The following is a 16,648-nucleotide window of genomic DNA, read 5'->3' on the forward strand; positions in this document are numbered from 1 at the left end:
ACCCTCACTCATCCCTCCTAGCACAAATCATCTTCTGCCATCCCCCTCACAACCTAAACCCCCCTGAATCACCACTATTAGAACCCCCCCATCAAATTTCCTCCAATATTTTCCCCCTTGATGCCTCCCTAATGCAAATCCCCTCCCCCAAAACTCCTTGTGGTGCCCCCCAAACACTATACCACAATGCCCAGGGCAGCTTCCCCTCCTGCCCACCCCTTGTCCCAACCCTCCACATCACTGAGCATATACGGTACAGTAGTAATATAAAACTTTCATTTGGAAAAACAATATAACATGATATTTATAAAATAAAGAAGATAAAACAAACTCTGACCTCCCAACCTGCCCCCCCCCCCCCCCCCACCCCACAGTGAATTGCGTTATTTGTGTAGTCGATAAACCGGTTACTAACGTATCAATAAAACAAAAGCAAAATTCTGTCGTTGCCTAGGTTACATTAAAATTCTATTTTTGTTTCATCAATCCAGTATTTATAGAATTGATTTTATTTTTCATCTCCCGACACACAACATATGTCAATAAAACAAATACAAAGACGATATGAATTGCTGCGTTTCTCTCTGATCGCCTTTTTTTTTTTTTTTTTTTTTATTTGCGCTGCCCTTCGCTCCGCTGGGAGGAAAAAAATAAACAGAGTCACAGGAAACGGAGACTTTGTAGATTGCCGTGCAAAAAAAGAAAAAAAAAAGTTTTGCAGCTCTCTGCAGCGCGAGTGGTTACAGAGCTGTTTTTTTTTTTTTTTTTAGCTGGTTGTTGTAATCTTATTTTCGGCAGAGCCGGCGGTTTTCTGTCACCGTGCGCTGCTATTATGTGACTCGCCTACTGAGTTCCGATCTGAGTGTAAAGCGAAGCATCTCACCGTGTGTCGGCCACATTGTATCTTCTGCTCCTCAGGTAGAGATCCCGCGCTTCACCAAAACAAAACAAAAAAAAAAAGGCGATCGGACGCAAGTCCTATGATCTCACACTGCGCTCTTTTTAGAATACCAGGTGGCTATTTTTTTATTTTTTTATTTTTTGACATGACTGGACTATGAGGACTGATGACACCATGGGGCTGAGAGCGTCCTGTTTAAAAGGTAAGACAAAACTGCGAAAAGTTAATCAGACTTGACTCGTTTTGATTGGCCGCGATCTGACTCTGCCGCTCCCGTTATACTGTATGGATGGGAAAAACTTTTATTTTTAGGGCTGGGTAGAGAAGGGTTAATACCCTTGTGTTCGTTTATTTTTTTTTATCTGTCTCGGTCCCACTGGGGAGACTTACCTGTACAGCCGTGGGCCAAAAGTTTTGAGAATGACGCAGATATTAATTTTCACAGAGGCTTATGGGGAGTTTGCATATACTCCAGAATATTATGAAGAGGGATCAGATGAATTGCAATTGTAAGGCATTTTTTTGGGGCGTTTTTCTGCTCTGATGCTGCGTACACGTGATCGGAATTATGGCTGTAAAAAGCTCTGATCGTTTTCCCAACGGAATTCCGCTCAAGCTTGTGTTGCCTACGAAAGGTCACAACCAAATTCTGACAAGTCAAGAACGCGGTGACGTACAACACTACGACGAGCCGCGTAAATGAAGTTTCAATGCTTCCGAGCATGCATCGAATTGTTTTCCGAGCATGCGTCGAATTGTTTTCCGAGCATGCGTCGGAATTTTGCACGCTGAAATTGCCACAGACGATCGGATTTTCAGAATTTTTTTCCATCTGAAAAACTAAGAGCATGCTCTCAAATTTTTGCTGGCGGGAATTCGGCTAGCAAAATTCCGATGGAGCATACACACGGTCGCATTTTCCGATGAAAAGCTCTCATCGGTCTTTTGCTGGCCGAATTTCCGATCGTGTGTACGCGGCATAAGCCTCAGCCTTAAAAACACCAAATAAGACAGATCCCATTAATTTCAATGGCCACTGTTCACATCTGTCGCCTAAAGCAAAACGCCCGTCGCTCAGAAAAGTACATGAGCTTCTTTTTTGGCAGACTACATGCGTTTTACTGCTTTTACATTGGTGACCTTTGAACTTCAAAACACCTGTACAAAAACTGCTGCAAAAACGCCATAATAAAAAAAACGTGTAAAATAGCAACGCCTAGATGTGAACGGAGCCTTATACGTATCTGAGCCTAGCGACCACCTTTTCTTCAAGCCAAACCCCAACACTTTGGTGGACTGGGACACCTTTGGGTGCCCCAAGGAGAGAGTAGTAATGCGGTGTGCATAACGTGCCGCAGCAAAATGTGGGTTTGGCCGAATTGCTCTTGCTGACATCATCACCCTGCATCCCAGTGATGCCGAACCTGCCCCCCCCCCCCCCCCAGACAGCACCCACAGTTCATGGATGGAAACAGATTTGTGTGTGACTATCTTGGTTACTTGGGGAGCTGCAGCCCGGTCTGAATAATGTGTCAGGGATTTCAGTGCACCTGAAACCCGGACACATGATTCAAAACCTTGACTGTCCAGTTGAATCCCAGACTGATGTGGCAACCCTACCTGAAACCCCATCTCATTGCAGCGATGTTGCACAAGAGGCTTGGCTCTCTTTGACCCCATACACACAATTAGATTTTCTGCAGATTTTTATCTTCAGATTTACCAAAACGATATAATATGAGGTCAGACCTTAAGAGTTTCAATTTGTATGCAATCAGGCAGGCCCTTGCACTACATGGTTTTGGTAAATCTGAAGACAAAAATCTGCAGAAAATCGAATAGTGTGAATGGGGCTTTTGGCTGAGAGTAGCAGGGTGCCATTGGTTCCTGCTGCTGTCAAAGTGAGCGACCAATGAGGAGAGAGAGGGGGCGGGGCTAGGCCGCAGCCCCATGTCTGAATGCACTCACAGAGTAGCGACATGGCTCAGGTGCCCCCATTGCAAGCTGCTTACTGTGAGAGCTCTCAGCAGGAGGGAGGGCCCAGAAGCACTGGCAAGTGACCCGATAAGAGGAGGATTGGGGCTGTTCTGTGCAAAACCATTACACAGAGCAGGTAAGTATGACATGTTTGTTATTTTTAACCCCTTTACACCGATTCCAGCCGGCCCTTTAAGGTGTTCCAGGAGGCAGGGCGGGGCTTGTGGCCATGTGACCGCTGTGATTGGCTATCACGTGGTCACATGATTGGAAAGCTCCAGATACTAAGAAGCAATCAGTAGCTTTTCATTAACCGCTGGTCACTGTGCCCGGGTCGCACGCTCTTGGCACAGCTCTATCGGCACTAATGCACGCATATATGTGGCCCCTTGCTGCCACGACTCTGGCCGCAGAGAGGCCTCATATTTGCATGCGCTTGGAGCCTAGGGGTTGAACAAAAAAATGTGGACTTTAGTATCACTTTAATCCCATAATAAACATCTCCACTGCATTTGTGAAGAAGGCTTCAGGGCGCCCAATAAAGTCCAGCAAGCGACAGGGCCGTCTCCTACAGTTGGTTCAGATGTGGGATCGGGGCACCACCAATGCAGAGCTTGCTCAGGAATGGCGGCAGGCAGGTGTGAATGCATCTACACGCACAGTGAGGAGAAGACTTTTGGAGGATGGCCTGGCATCAAGAAGGGCAGCAAAGAAGCCGCTTCTCTCCAGGAAAAACATCAAGAACAGACTGATATTCTGCTAAAGGTACAGGGATTGGACTGCTGAGGACCGGGGTAAAGTCATTTTCTCTGATGTATCCCCTTTCCGATTGTTTGGGGCATCCGGCAAAAACCTTGTCCAGGGAAGAAAAGTTGAGCGATCCATCAGTCCTGTGTCATGCCAACAGTAAAGTATCATGTGTGAGGTTCTCAGCCAAGGAAGTGGGCTCACTCACAATTTTGAACACGGCCATAAGTAAAGAATGGTACAAAAACATCCTCCAAGAGTAACTTCTCCCAACCATCCAAGAACAGTTTGAGGAGCAATGCCTTTCCCAGCATGATGGAGCACCTTCCCATAAGGCAAAAGTGATAACTAAGTGGCTTGGGGAACAAAACATCGAAATTATGGGTCCAGATCTTAATCCCATTGAGAATTTGTGGTCATTCCTCAGGAGGTAGGTGAACAAAAAAAAAACCCTCTACAAATTCTGACAAACTCCAAGCATTGATTATACAAGAATGGGCCGCCAGGCAGGATGTGGCCCAGAAGTTGATTGACAGCATGCCGGGGAGAATTGTAGAGGTCTTGAAAAAGAAGAGTCAACACTGCAAATATTGACTCTTTTCATAAGCCTAAGGTATTTGTCAATAAAAGCTTTTGCCACTTATGAAATGCTTGTAATTATACTTCAGTATACCATAGTAATTTTGACAAAAAGATCTAAAATCACTGAAGCAGCAGATTTAGTGAAAATTTATATTTGTGTCACTCTCAAAACTTTTGGCCACGGTTGTACTTCCTGTCCCGGAGACACAACAGGAAGTGACAGGAAATCTCCAAAGTGAAGGAATCCCCCTCTTAGGCTGGGTTCACACTGCAGCACGGAGCAGCTCACAGTGGGGGTCCGGTGTGTCCTTATTCACCATTTCAGGTTCCATTCCAGTCCAAATATTTGGCTGAATTCAGACCTGAAACAGACCAGAAGACGTACAGGGTTCCTGTGCAATTCGCAGCGGAGCCACTCCAGGGATGTGTGAACTGGCTCCATAGAGCCGGGAACAATCTCCTGACATGTGAATTGGATGTGAAGAAACCTGCATCCAATTCACAATAGTGGGAACCCAGCCTAAAGCCTCGTACACATGATCGGATTTTCGGCAGACAATTTTTGGCCAACTTTCCACCAACAAATGTTGGATGAGAGGCTAGTAAATTTTCGGCATACGATGGTCTGTTGTCAGATTTTCGTATCGTGTGTACACAAGTCCTTCACACAAAAGTCCAAAGTACAAACACGCATGCTTGGAATCAACGCTCACCAAACATGACATTAGCAGAAGGTGCCCAAAGGGTGGCGCTCAAGAGCTGAAGTTCCACCTAGTACGTCACTAGGTTCGTGTTTGTTGGCCAACAATTGTGTACCGTTTGTATGCAAGACAAGTTCACGGCACACGCCTTCGTACAAAAGCCTGGTCTACGGAAAATCCGATCTTGTGTACGAGGCTTTAGACAGGTGTCCCCAGATTTCCTCGCACTTTTTGTTCTGCTGACAATTGTAATATTTTAGCTTTCCAATTACTTTCTGTACTCGCCATCAAATCTTTTTTTCTTGCCTGAAACAGAAAAAAAAAATCAGATTTTCGTTCTCATCCTTTAGCCCTGGTTCACACTGGAGCAATTTGACATGTCAAATCGCATGTCAAATCGGCGGCAATTGCCGTCAAAGGCACCGTCCTAATTGGTGCGATGCCGCATCCGCGGCGCTGCGCCGATTTCAAAAAGTAGTTTCTGTACTACTTTTTTCGATTTCCGGCTGCGATTTACATTGACATCTGTACAGAAACCTGCACAGATGTTTCTGAAATCGCGGCTGAAATCAGGACTGACATGCGGGAGTGAAATTGTTCTGAACTGGCACGGCTCCATTCCCGCAGCTCAGTGTGAACCTGGGCTTACTGTCGGTTCACACCAGAATGTGGTAGAGGAAAGGCATGTTCTCGGCATGTTTCCCACACCATGTTTAGCCTTCATTCACACCCGTGCGATTTGTCATGTGTTTTGACAGTTCTAAATGCGCGTGATCCCTTCAGACACAGCTGATCACAGATCGGGGAAAAGAGCAAATCCCAGCAGCTCTTTACCATGTGACCAGCTGTGTCCAATCACAGCCGATCACTGTGTAAACAGGATTTGCCAGGTATCGGCAGTCCTCTCCTCATGCTGACAGCGTGTGAGGAGAGGAGAGTCGGTAAGCAGCAATCTACACTGATAATCAGTGCCCATCCATGCTGCCTCATCAATACCTATTAGTGCAGCCCAGGGCTGCCATCAGAAATTTTACAGAGCTTTAGCACTGGGCCCCCCCAGGCCTGACCACCAACATTCCCCAGGATCCACCCACTGGCCATCCCACCGAATCAGCTGTGAATTTAAAGGGATAGAATTTACAGCTTACCAATTCTTAGAGGTGGTGGCTGCATTCATTTTATTTTTTGTAAGCTTTTTTTAATTTTCCCCTTGCGATCTGGTCAGTAACACACCTGCATTAGAGTGCCCCCACTCTGGATGAAGGAGCAACAGAGACACCTTTGGACAGCAGTCTGAGGGGCAGGGGGTGTTAGATGATCTAGCAGATTTAGGTAAACTAAACAAATAAAGCCAAACTATATAATCAGTTACAGCAAACATTTTTTTTCTTTTTGGGATAAAGGTGAATACATGGAAACTGATTATTGTAAGCACATCTCCCCGTGTTAAATGTGTTATCTCCAAGACAGCTTGTTCTTTTAAAAAACAACAGACTTGCTAGCAGGATCACCAGGTAAAAATAAAAAAAGTAAACCCCTAAAAAGAAAACTAATGCAGCCATCACATCTAAGAATTGGTAAGCTGCTATATAATAAATGTTTGCTTTGGGGTTTAATACTGCTTTAAGTGGGAAGTTAATAAAGTGCTGGCAGGGAGAGGGGGGGGGGGGGGGGGGCAGGGAGAGAGAGGGGGGAGTATGGCGAGAGTAAGATGGTAGGGTAGAGAGAGAAAGGAGGGGCAGGGAGAGATAGAGTGGGAGACAGGGAGCGAGAAGTCAGGGATAGAGAGGGGGGTCAGGGAGAAAGAGAGGGGGTCAGCGGGAGATAGAGGGGGTCAGCGGGAGATAGAGGGGGTCAGGGAGAGAGAGGGGTCAGGGAGAGAGAGAGACGGGTCAGGGAGAGAGAGAGAGAGAGAGAGAGATGGGTCAGGGAGAGAGACGGGTCAGGGAGAGAGAGAGAGATGGGTCAGGGAGAGAGAGAGATGGGTCAGGGAGAGAGAGACGGGTTAGGGAGAGAGAGAGAGATGGGTCAGGGAGAGAGAGAGACGGGTCAGGGAGAGAGAGGGAGGATAAGAGAGAGAGAGAGACGGGTCAGGGAGAGAGAGGGGGGATAAGAGAGAGAGAGAGACGGGTCAGGGAGAGAGAGGGGGGATAAGGGAGAGAGAGAGACAGGTCAGGGAGAGAGAGAGGGGGGATAAGGGAGAGAGCAGGAGGCTCAGGGAGAGAGAGAGGGGCATAAGGGAGAGAGCAGGAGGGTCAGGGAGAGAGAGGGGGGATAAGGGAGAGAGAGAGACAGGTCAGGGAGAGAGAGAGGGGGGATAAGGGAGAGAGAGAGACAGGTCAGGGAGAGAGAGAGGGGGGATAAGGGAGAGAGAGAGACAGGTCAGGGAGAGAGAGAGGGGGGATAAGGGAGAGAGAGAGACAGGTCAGGGAGAGAGAGAGGGGGGATAAGGGAGAGAGCAGGAGGCTCAGGGAGAGAGAGAGGGGCATAAGGGAGAGAGCAGGAGGGTCAGGGAGAGAGAGAGGGGGGATAAGGGAGAGAGAGAGACAGGTCAGGGAGAGAGAGAGGGGGGATAAGGGAGAGAGCAGGAGGGTCAGGGAGAGAGAGGGGGGATAAGGGAGAGAGAGAGACGGGTCAGGGAGAGAGAGGGGGGATAAGGGAGAGAGAGAGGGGGGATAAGGGAGAGAGAGAGGGGGGATAAGGGAGAGAGCAGGAGGGTCAGGGAGAGAGAGAGGACAGGGTCTGGTCACATTGCTCACTTACTTGGAAGGTCCCTGGAAGCCCTCAGTCAGCGGCTTTTTTCAATGTGGCTGTCGGCTACTTAACAGATACATTAGCACATGAGCAGGGAGAGAGGATCGGGAGGATCGGGAGAAGGGATGTATGTGAAGCTCAGGCATGCTGGACGGGAAATGCTTTCAGGAAAGCCGAACCTCCCGAGCTGCCTGTCACTGCACACTGAGGCCAGAAAATGGTTAGGAGGACAGAGCATCTTAGCAGCCATCAAAAGAGGGGGAGAAGAGGAGCAGGTGGATGGAATTCTGGGGGGGGGGTGGACACTCATTTCTGCGCCCCTCGAGCACATCGGCTAACTGTGAGTCAGAAGCTAGTGCAGTGGGCAGCACCAACGGGAGTTGGGACTAGTGTAGGGAGGGCAAAAGAACAAAGGGGAGGTGCCAACTTGGAGCCCGAGTGTTCTGAGGGACGGGGCCCCTCAGGTCGCTCGGGCTCCTTACACTTGTATGGGCTGTACGCCCCTGATGGCGGCCCTGGTGCAGCCTCATCAGAAAAAGTACTTATGTACAAAATTTTATATCAGAAACTAAGAAACTTTTTTCAAAATAGTTTAGCAAAAAAATAAAAAATGAGATACCACCAGAAGAAAGCTCTATTTGTGTGAAAAAGAAAAAAAAAAGGACAAAAATGTCATATGGATCCATAGTTACATGTTGGGTAAGGTTGAATAAAGACAACAGTCCATCCAGTTCAACCTGTGTAGATAGGTGTGTGTGTGTGAAGAAAAATAATTTCCTATATCCCTGTATATTGTTTATGCTGAGATGCATGTCCAAGGATCTTTTAAAACTATCCATACTTCCTGCCTACACCACCGAATGAGCGTGCTCTCAATCTTTTGCTGGCTGGAATTCGGCCAGTAATAGTCTGCTGCAGCACAGTGGTGTAGTGGTTAGCACTCTTACCTAGCAGTAAAAAAGGGTCGCTGGTTTGAATCCCAACCATGACACTACCTGCCTAGAGTTTGCATTTTCTCCCTGTGCCTGCGTGGGTTTCCTCCGGGTACTCCAGTTTCCCTCCCACACTCCAAAGACATGCAGGTAGGTTAATTGGCTTCTGTCCAAAATTGGCCCTAGTATATGAATGGGGACCTTGGATTGTGGGCTCCTTGAGGGTAGGGATCAATGTGAGTGTGTGATCTACTATGTACAGGGATAGGGACAATTGTAGACACTCACTCAGGATGGACTGGTGTCTTTATTCAACCTTAGCAACTATGTAACATACATGTGGTAACATTTCCTGACGAAAAACTTTCATTGGTCTTTTGTGGGCCGAAATTCAGATCACGTGTACGCGGCATATGGGTTTACATTACAACCACATTAAGGTTAAACCACTTCTCTTCCATTCTCATCATGTAACCCCGTGTTCTCCTACACGCCCTGGGACTGAAAAGATTCATTCTTACGCTGGGATCCCATGATTTATGTGGAATGTAATAATCTTGTGGTCGCTAGTTCCCAAGTTGTCCCATATTTCCATATCTACAATCAGATCTGTATAATTTCCTAGTCGGGGAATCCACCAATTGGGACATGAAGTTGTAGAACATTTAAGAAATGGCAGGCCTTTAATGAGTGGGCTGTGCCTTCTGCCCAATCAATGTCGGGATAGTTGAAGTCTCCATAGTAATGACATTTCCCTGTCTTGCTGCCATTTCTAACTGTGAAAGGAGGCCCACCTCTTCCATTGGGTTAGGGGGCCTGTACCATACCCCCACTAGTAAGTTCCCGCTTACTTCCACCCTTTGGAGTTCCACCCATACGGATTCCACCTCCTTCTTTGCCCCATCACTGATGCCATTCCGCTCTTCTACCCATAAATCATTCCTGATATATATAGGCACCTCCGATACAAGGAATACCCCTGGATGTTTGCCAGCCAGTCACGTGAGCTGTCAAACCAAGTTTCTGTTATTCCCATGAAGTCCCCATCCTCCTCGTGTAATAGCAGATCCAGTTCCTCCATTCTTTTTGGCCAGGCTCCTGGCATTTGTGAACATTCCCCTGAGTTTTGTATTGGTATATTGATATTGATATATTGATATTTTTTGTCCATATGATTTCTCAGGCTTAGTTTTTTTTTAATTGGTAACTCATTAACCCCACAATTGTCATTCAAGACACTGAAAGCTGAAAATTGGCCTGTGCAGGAAGGGGGTGGAAGTACCCGGTAGGCAAGTGGTTAAAATGGCAAAGCCCTGAATAGCGAAAAATGGCCTGGTCATGAAGGGGGTGGGGGTAAAACCTCCTGGAGGTCAAGTGGGTAAAAAGTGAAGGTTGCCTATGCAGGCCTTTGCAATGACAGCTGCTGTCTACAAATACATTTTCATAACGGCTTTCCAGCTTCTGCTTTTACTTGGGATATGGGATGAGTTGTAAAGTCATCGAGGTGCAGACAATGAGATGTTTTGTTTTCCAGTTATTTGTATTTGTTATTAAAATGCAGCGGCATGCGATTCATAGACTACTTTGACACAGCCAATAACTTTAACACAGATCCTTTCCTGCTCATGTCCTGTAGATGCGGGAGACAGGCAGGTACTTGGGAAAGGAATGCAAAATGGGCGTTTTTTTCTTTTATAAGCCCCATACACACTATCAGATTTTCTGCAGATTTTTGTCTTCAGATTTACCAAAACCAACATGTAGTGCAAGGGCCTGCCTGATTGCATACACATTGAAACTCTTATGCCCTGTACACACGGTCGGAAATTCAGACGGAAACAGCCTGATTGGATTATGTTGTCGGAAAATCCGATCGTGTGTGGGCTCTATCGGACTTTTTCCGTCGGAAATTCAGATGGAAAAAGTTTGAGAGCAGGATCTAAAATTTTCCGACAACAAAATTCGATCTGACTTTTTCCGAACGTTTGTAGAAAATTCCCACGGACAAAGTGCCAGAGATGCTCAGAATAAATTACGAGACGAAAGCTATTGGCTACTTGCCTCTACGTAGTCCCGTCGTACGAAACGAACGCCACCGCGTTCCAAACGATTGGATTTTCTGACAACTTTGTCTGACTGTGTGTATGCAACACCAGTTTCGGACAAAATCCGTCGGAAAAAATCAGATGGATTTTGTGGTTGGAATGTCTGACCGTGTGTACAGGGCATTAAAGGGATTGTAAAGTTAAATTTATTTATTTTTTTAAAATAACAAACATGTTATACTTACCTCCACTGTGCAGCTCGTTTTGCACGGAGTGGCCCCGAACCTGCTCTTCTGGGGTCCCTCGGCGGCTGTCTCGGCTTCCTCCCACAGGTGCTTCTCACGTTCATGCGAGCTCCCTCACATGGTGAGAAGCACCTGCGGGCGCGCTCCCATGATACAGCCGGCAGGTATAGCCGCTCGCTGTATCCCACGGCTCCGCCCCCCTGCGCTCCGCATCAGTGGATGTGATTGACAGCAGTGCGAGCCAATGGCTGCGCTGCTTTCCATCCATCCACTCCAGCCAATCAGCGGCCAGGCTGAGTGGTGAAGAGGAAGTCGGGGACGAGCGCGGGACTTTCGAGGGGTGAGGTAAGTAAAACGGGGGGCTGGGGGCGCAGGCACTGTCAGATGTTTTTTCACCTTAATGCATAGAATGCATTAAGGTGAAAAAACATTTACCTTTACAACCCCTTTAAAGCGGGAGTCCACCGGGACTCCGCGTTTTTTTTTTTTTTTTTTTTTTTAAAGCCAGCAGCTACAAATACTGCAGCTGCTGACTTTTAAAATAGTGACACTTACCTGTCCAGCGCGCCCGCGATGTCGGCACCCGAAGCCGATCTCTAGATCGTCTCGAGTGCTGCCGCCACCATCTTGGGTATGGGAATCAGGAAATGGAGCCTTTCGGCTTCATTTCCCGGTTCCCTACTGCGCATGCGCGAGTCGCGCTGTGCAATAAGGACGGTCCCCGCTGCCTCTGGGATCTGTGTGTTTCCCAGCAGGCAGCGGGGCACTTGCGGAAAGGGGCGGGCACTTGCGGAAAGGGGCGTAATCTACGCCCCTTTCCGCAGAGAGCTATCCTGGAAGTGGGTGCAGAATACCTGTACTGTACAGGTATCTGCACCCCCCTCCCCCCTGAAAGGTGCCAATTGTGGCGCCGGAGGGGGGAGGGTTCCGATGAGCGGAGGTCCACTTTAGGGTGGACCTCCGCTTTAAGGTTTGACCTCATATTATATGTTTTTTGGTAAATTTGAAGGAAAAAATCTGCAGAAAATCTGTCCCATACACACCAACAGTGTGTATGGGACTATAGTCCTATGGAACAATGTACCCCCACCATCCCTGCACAGGTGACACCAATCATAAAACTCCCAGAACATTCCGTGGCACCCCATATTCTAAGCAACAGACCAACTCCAAAGATCCATTTAGGATCTTGCTGGTTGGCTGCTATGGTGTCTTAGGCTACTTCCATGCTTGTGCGACTTGCCATGCGATTTTGGACATCAAAGTCGCATGACAAGTCGTTCCTCGTGTTTTCCAATGATAACCATTAATTTATGTGCGACTTAAAGTTGAAGCAACTTCATAATAGTTCATGCACTACTTTCGTCCGACTTTCATGCAGCTTGAGGGCCATAGACTTCAATGTTAACCCTCAAAAGTTGCATAAAAGTCGCACCTGAATGTTAGACATTGCAACCATTGTGCAGCAGTTGTCCACTATCACTGGTCAAAGCCAAAGTCGTTACCCAAGTTGCACCCATCCAAAGTTGCATCAAAGTTGCTCCAATGTCAGCGCAACTTTGGAGTACAAGTGTGAATGGAGCCTTAAGGTACGTTCACACTGAACGTGGGTTTGAAATCGTTCAGCTGAACTCGCACAATTTCATTGCGAGTTCAGGGGGCGATTTGAAGGACATCTGTGCGGGTTCATGCACAGAATTCTATTGAAATCGCCCCCCAAAGTCGCCAAAAGTAGTTCAGGAACTACTTTTGAAAATTGATGTGACTTCAACTTTGCGGCATTAGTGCCATTACCGTCAATAGGCTGCGATTTGGCATGTCAAATGGCGCCAATGTGAATGGGGGCTTAATCAGCTTTGACTAGAGCTGCCACACAAGAACAAAGTGATCCTGTCGCTGGATATATTTTGTTGGGTGCAGCATGCTCAGCAATGTGTCGATGTTTATTACCTCTCACAAAGATCACAGTACTCACCCTGACAATGTCTTCATCGATTTAACTCTCCAGAAGGATGGCGCCATCTTTGTTCAGGTATCATTCAGGATTACCATCTACTTTCTTAGACTGAGATACCGGCTAAGAAATTACACAATCATGTAAATCTTGGTGCCTGTGAAGTACTTGACTGTGTTCACAAATGTCTCACACAGGCCAGGCCCTGTTGCAGCCTTTCGCCCTGTGACTGGCAACAAGCCACAATGTACAGTCTGATCACTGTGAGAGGAGACTGAGGAAATGCTTCCTCCTGCCTGCAGCATACTGATGACGCATCATCTCAGCCTTGGCAAAGTTACCGACTGGAGGTCAAGGCTGGCTTTTTAACACCTTCGCACCTGGACTATTGTAAAATGACGAATGTCATATGACATCCTCCCAGGATCACTCCTCGCGCATGACCAATGGGCCACAATCCAGCACGATCTGTCACCCGCCGTGTCCACCAGACAGGGCTGATGACTAGGGATGAGCTCAAGCGTGTTCGCATGGAACACGTGCAGATCCCACCAGGAAGTCGGCGCTGCGCTGCGCTAATCACAGGCAGTGAGACATTGCCCCGATGTGCGGCTGCAGAGATTGGGGCAATGTCTCATTGCCTGTGATTAGCGCAGCGCTGTGCCGACTTCCTGGCGGGCTCTGCACATGTTCCATGCGAACATGCCTGAGCTCTTCCCCACTGATGACAGGTCACTGACCCGCTGCCGGTACCATGTGACCACCGTGGCCAGTCACAGCAGATCTCATGACAATTGTACACAATAAAAGGCTTTGATTCATGTGATGAGCTCTGTGATTGGCCACAGTCATCACATGGTACAGGCAGGGCCAATCACAGCGCATTTGCACCATATGATTATCTGTGGCCAATTACAGCTAATCACAATAGTAAACAATGAATGAGTAGTTTTCATTCAGAAAAAAATGGTTGCTTATAACTGTAAAATGCATAGCTCCCAACTGTCCCTGATTTCGAGGGACTGTCCCTCATTCAGAACAATGTCCCTCATTCCTCCTCATTTGTCCCTCATTTTGGTCTGATCTATATAGTTGTATATAAAATGCACTATTTATCTATCAAAAAAGTGTTTTACAGAGCTAAACCTTTCATCTGATTTCTAAATTGCTGCATTTGTAAATTCCATGAGCCAATATAAAGGAATAATAGCAGTAAAAAAAAAAAAAAAAAAGCACTTGTAGTTTTAACCCATCATTCTGTTTTGTACAATTCTCCTTTAAAGGGGGGCGTGGCAGGGGGTGTGTCCTGTGTCCTATGCCTGCATAATTTTGCTAATGGTTGTCCCTCATTCCCATCTCAGAAAGTTGGCAGGTATGAAAATGCACAGTTATAAGCAACCATAGTGTGTAAAAAAAAAAAATACAAAAAAAAAAAATGTAAAAAACTGCATTTTTTTTTTAAATTTTCTTTTTAACCCCTTCGAGCCTAAGCGTAAAACAAATCTTAATGCCTAAGCCCAATTTTGTGACTTTGACAGTAAGGCTGGGTTCACACCGCTGCGGGGGGAGAACCGGATGTGATTCGCACAGCAAATCACATCCGATCTCCGTAGCACTGCGAGTTCAGCCATACAGATAGTATGGCTGAACTCGCAGCTGTCCCGCAGCAAACTCGCACAGGACCCTTTTTTGGGTCCGCAACGGAATCGGATCGCATGGGGGTTCACACCATGCGATCCGATTCCTGTGCGAGTCGGCAGATCGCACTGCGATATGCCGACGGATCTGGGGGTGTCATTAACATAACATTGACACCCCCAGCCGTCCGCATAGGGCAGTGTGAACTGCCGGCGGGAGGTGAGCGATGCGGGAAAACGCCGCGGATTCGCGGCGTTCCCGCATCGCAATAGTGTGAACCTAGCCTAAAGCTGTACATATCATCACAACTACTTTGTATATCTAGGTGGATTATATCTAATTTTTTCAGGACAAATTGGAATTTCATTTGGTGGTAAATGGTAATGGATATCTCTTGATTTTTTTTTTATTATTATTATTATAAAAGGAAAATTGGCCAAAAACACAAAAAAAAAAAAAACAATAATAAAAAATAATTTAGCAGAATACATTTTGGCCTTAATTTATGAAAAAAGATTATTTATTTGCAACATTTTAGAAAAACAAAATGAAGAAAAATGCATTTCTTCACAATTTTTGGTCTTTTTTTTTGTTTGTTTTGCAAAAGATTAAAAAAAACCTGCGGTGACCCTAATGGGCGGACCCTAATGTGAGTGGGACTCTGATGGGGCCCTGATGTAAGAGGGTACTCTGCTGGGGACCCTAATGTAAGGGGGGGACTATGATGAGGACCCAAATGTAAACGGGGACTATGATGGGGACCCTGATGTAAGGGGGGGACTCTGATTGAGAGGGGGGGGGGCAATGGGCACCCTGATGTAAGGGGGGACTTTGATGGAGACTCTAATGTAAAGGGGGAGAGTATTATTATCCAAAGAAAGTTCTATTTGTGTAAAAAAAAGATAAAAATTACACTTGGGTACAATTTTCGGTCTTTTTTCGTTTGTTTTGCAAAAAATAAAAGAGGACCCTAATCTAAGGGGGGACTCTAATGGGGCGCTGATGTAACGGGGTACTCTGCTGGGGACCCTGATGTAAGGGGGTACTCTGCTGGGGACCCTGATGTAAGAGGGGACTCTGATTGAGACCCTGATGTAAGGGGGCAGGGGCCTCTGATGTAAAGGGGGACTATCATGGGGACCCTGATGTAAGGGGGTACTATGATGGGGACCCTGATGTAAGAGGGGACTCTGATTGAGACCCTGATGTAAGGGGGGAGGGGCCTCTGATGTAAAGGGGGACTATCATGGGGACCCTGATGTAAGGGGGGGCTTTGATGGAGACCCTGATGTAAGGGGGAGACTATCATTACCCAAAGAAAGCTCTATTTGTGTAAAAAAATGATAAAAACTTCATATGCGCACGGTGCTGCATGACCGCGCAATTGTCATTCAAAGTGTGACAGCGTTGAAAGCTGAATATTGGCCTAGGCAGGAAGGGGGTAAAAGTGCCCAGTATTGAAGCAGTTAATAATAAAAGACGCCTGAAACAAAAGTGTTTGAATCCTCCTAGTGTATTGGCAGCTTAAAGAGGTTGTAGACTTCCATTTTTAAGTTGTACCTATAGGTAAGCCTATAATAAGGTACAGTAAATATCTCCTATACGTGTGCTGTTAAGGAGATATTTACTTTATACTACGCCGATGATGTCATCGGCGTATTTGCTGTGTAGAAATGGCCTCTGCGCGGGAGTGACATCACGTGACTCTGCCCAGTCACAGAGCCGGAATCTGCGGCCCCCAGAAGGAAGAGGGGCAAACGTGAATGCGCCCTCCAGCGTGGACAGCACGGGCTTCGTTTGCAGGTAAGTGTCACATAATGTGCTAGTATGCGATGCATACTAGCACATTATGCTTTTACTTTGCAGGGAACAAAAAAGGAAGTAAATCCCATCAGGGTTTACTTCTTCTTTAACTTTCTAACATCCACCAACCATTCAGTTTTGGGTGGACAGACCCTTTAATCCTGAATGATTCGATACCCAGAATCCTTTGCAGCAGGGAAGATGAGCAGGTTTCGTCTCTGGCTGACCCTTTCTTGCCCGCCCGCAGCAGCGGATCCCCCCCCCCTTCACTAAAAGAACAAACGGGAAGGAAGTTGGTGATAAGTCACAATATCGATAAGAAAAATTCTAGATTAGTCATACTTAGCTCAGTGCGCAACAGAAATAAAA

The 16,648-nt window shown here is 46.8% G+C and overlaps 1 long non-coding RNA gene across 1 annotated transcript in view; it reads left to right on the forward strand.

Annotated features, from left to right (window-relative positions):
- The first annotated feature begins 760 nt into the window (after positions 1–760).
- The window catches only part of LOC143928365 (uncharacterized), a 17,457-nt gene continuing 1,569 nt past the window's right edge, over positions 761–16,648 (forward strand). Inside the window, exon 1 of the long non-coding RNA XR_013262399.1 lies at positions 761–1,103. This is a non-coding gene — a long non-coding RNA (uncharacterized LOC143928365). The remainder of the gene's footprint in view (positions 1,104–16,648) is intronic.

This window comes from Lithobates pipiens, unplaced genomic scaffold (assembly GCF_037356315.1).
Source record: "Lithobates pipiens isolate NorthernLeopardFrog02 unplaced genomic scaffold, aLitPip1_a1.2 Scaffold_10, whole genome shotgun sequence".
NCBI lineage: Eukaryota > Metazoa > Chordata > Amphibia > Anura > Ranidae > Lithobates > Lithobates pipiens.